This window comes from Triticum aestivum, chromosome 5B, assembly GCF_018294505.1.
Source record: "Triticum aestivum cultivar Chinese Spring chromosome 5B, IWGSC CS RefSeq v2.1, whole genome shotgun sequence".
NCBI lineage: Eukaryota > Viridiplantae > Streptophyta > Magnoliopsida > Poales > Poaceae > Triticum > Triticum aestivum.
Genome location: NC_057807.1, coordinates 529,245,958 through 529,249,584, shown reverse-complemented (window position 1 = coordinate 529,249,584; position 3,627 = coordinate 529,245,958).

The window sequence follows — 3,627 nt, the reverse complement described above, 5'->3', positions numbered from 1 at the left end:
CATCATTCAGCCCTTCCATAAACTTCTCCTGCTTCGCGGCATCTGTGGCCACATCATCAGGGGCATAACGTGATAACTTGCTAAACTCATCCACGTACTGGCCAACAGTACGGTTCCCCTGGCGTAGATTGCGAAACTCGCGCTTCTTCATCTGCATAGCTCCAGTCGAGACATGGGCAGTACGAAAAGCCTGCTGAAACTAAGCCCATGTGACAGTGTCGATAGGATAGGTGGTTGTGAAATTCTCCCACCATGCTGCTGCAGGTCCATCCAGTTGGTGTGCGGCAAAACGCACCTTCTCAGCATCTGTGCATCCTGCGGTGGTTAACTCCCTTCCAATACGACGTAGCCAATCATCTGCAACTATTGGCTCGATGCTACTGGAGAACACCGGCGGCTGTAACCTTAAGAAACGGGCGAGGTTATCCACTGGCGGCGGGTTGTTGTTGGCATTGTTGTTATTGGCATTGCCATGGTTCTGAACTAGCAATTGCATCAAGGCATTCTACTGCTGGATCAACTGGGTGATCTCCGGTGGGAAAACAAAACCGGGGTCTCTTCTCGGAGGCATCTGATGGGTTTAGATGGAAGAGATTAGAATAGAAAAAGATCTAGGGGAGAAACACTACCCATATGTATATGAGGCAAACACAAGCATTCATTCAATCAATCAAGCAAGGGCATACAAAACGGTCTAGGACTATCGCAAAAGTGCTCACTACTACTAGTTACATGGGGGAATACTATTAATATATGGTGGTCATCTAGAAATTTTGATCAGTGGAAGACTCCATGATGTCTGCTCCAGCTTCATCTTCGTAGTCATCATCACTTGAATCTGAATCGGTGTCGTTGATGATGATGTAGTTGTCCGGACAAATGGGGTCTCCGTCATCTTCTCTCGGAACTGGTCCTCCCATGAAAATTCTGATCTTCTCGACTAGGTCGTCATTCTTCTCCAATAGGGTCTTGATTTCCTCCTCATATCCATCGCGTGTGAACTTAAGTTCTTCCTCCAGCTCGATGATCCTAGTTTTCGCCTTCTTCAACTCGATCATGTCTGCGCACATCTGGTTCTCCTCTCGTCGAATGTGCTAGTTTTGCTCCTGGATAAAGGCTACAACAGATCTATCCTTCCTGGTGCTGATCATCTCCCATTGTTCATCTCGGCGCCCACATATTTGATAGGTGGTGTCCTCAAGGTCCTTGTTGTAGATTTCTCCAATGTTTCCCATGGTAATATGAGCTGCCATACTCTTGCCAAGGCTCCAAGTGGGTGCTTCGAAAGAAAACTCTATGGGTTTAGAATTTGGCGAGAACGTTCTTCCTGGAACTCGTACTTGAATCATCCTGCGCTCTTCTTCTGGTAGAGTGGCGTTGTACGTCCCGGTGAAGCTTGGTATTCCAATATTCAAGTACCTAGTGACTTCCTTCAAGTGTCGTCCAAAAGATGAGTCTTCATCTGGTTGTGCAAACTTGTTCTTCATCTCCTTCATCCTAAAGAGTGGAAAAAGAAGAGGAGTCAGAAATGAGAAGAGAAGAGTGACCTATGGTTTATCTTAGTGGTCGTGTCCTACACTTAGTGTGTGCTCTGATACCATCTTGTAGCGACCCGACCTCAGATGGTCAAGTCTCTGTGCTTCCGTGTCATCCCTGGATCGGTAATGCTGACACACACAGTACTCGAAGGATTTATAACAGAGTAGCAATCACACACTTATTACATCGAATGTCTCAAAAGAGAACTTATTACAATAATATGGCTTAAGGCCATCTAATGCGATAACAGCGGAAGGCTTGGAAGATAAAGTGAGTCCATCAACTCCAATGGCATAGCTGAGCTACACGGCAACGACCTACGAACCATACTCCTCGTCTGAAAAGTATGCAACATAATACGTTGCAGCCCGAGAATGGGTCAGCACATGGAATATGCTGGCAATGTAACACAAAAGAGCAATAACAGAATAATACTACCACTACATGCATATTTGGCTGGTGGAAAGCTCTATGGTTACAGTTTTGCGAAAAGCCAATTTTTCCCTACTACAAAGGAATAAATTTTACTTTAACTATCATGGTGGTTGAAACATCATTTGAGAAGGTAACCCCAACTCAATGATCCCAATTAAAATAGTTAACAACCCAGCAAGATTAATTAGAAGTGTTGAGATACATGCGAATACTCAAGTACTAGATACTCAGAATTCTCCATAACCGGGGACACGACTAACCATGATTAGATTCTACACTCTGCAGAGGTTTGCGCACTTTTCCCCGCAAGACTCGATCGCCTCCGCTGATTCCTCGCACTACATGATGTTTGAGAAACGGATGACCGAGACACAGTCTTTCAGAAACATTAACTCTCTACTCCGGGCAGACCATACCAAACCTACAAACCCACTACCTGCTGATCCACCTCTTCAAGAGCTTCACGTGACTTACTCAACTATGCTAGAGCCCATAATAGCTTGCGGCTGCACACGGAAGTTTCTAGCATGAATAGACTCAGTTCCCTTTGAGCCTGGGTGGCGGTCCATAGGAGAATCACACGGTAACCCCGGGATTTCCAAAAATAAAACAGGCAATCACTGGATACCCCAGGTGCCTCAATCCACCCAGATGTGTATTAAAGTTGCCACCTTAAGTAAACCATTAATTTAACAATCTCACATCTGTCATGGAAATCACTCAAACCCAATCCACGTCTACGAGCATAGCATGGCAAAATAAGCAACGCGTAGAAGTAACTCCCAAGGGTTTGATAATAAACAGGGCAATAGGTTCTACCTCAGCAACTACTTCCCAAAACCCACACAATAAAGGCATCCTAGTCATGCAATGTTTGAGGATTGAAACTAATGCATAAAAACTGGGTATGAAAAGAGTATGATCAATATGTTACTTGCCTTGCTGACGATCCGTGAATCCTAGAGACTCGTAGTAACACGCTTCGCACTCCGGGAATTCTATCGCAAGCAAACAATAACATACATAAGCAAAAATCAAGATGCACAAGTAGAACTCCAAATAAAAGAGTTTGACCAGAGAGTTCAACTTAAGAACTCCAGTTTGCAAAAAGAATCAAATTAAACGGAGCAACGAAACTCAAACGGCAAAAGAAACAAGATCCGTTAACTAATCTGAACTAGGGTCAAATTTTACAGAGATAAAACTTGTTTGAGTTGATTATTCGGAAAGAAGGTTTCAAGATGAAACTCCAGGCGCTTGAATCGCCTGATTCCGATAAACGAGCGAAAAGATAAACAGGTTTGAACATCGGATCAGAAATCGCGATCAGAAAAATCGCGGAATAAATCCGATAAAAAGAAAAACGATGAACGGCTAAACGAACGAACGTTCGTTAACAGAAACTAAACGATGAACACGTTCGTTAGAACGAACGGACGAGCGAACGCTCGCTAATTAAATAAACCGAAGAATAAAACCGATCTATATATAAAAAAACAAACTAGGGTTTTTCAAAAAAAACGAAGGGGTTTATTTTTAAAAAACCGACGGCGAGGTGGGGGGGTGTGGCTACCTCCGGCGAGGTCGTCCGGCGGGGCGGGCGGCTCCGGCGGCTCGGCGAGGGGTGGCGGGGCTTGGGAAGGGCGCGGGGTG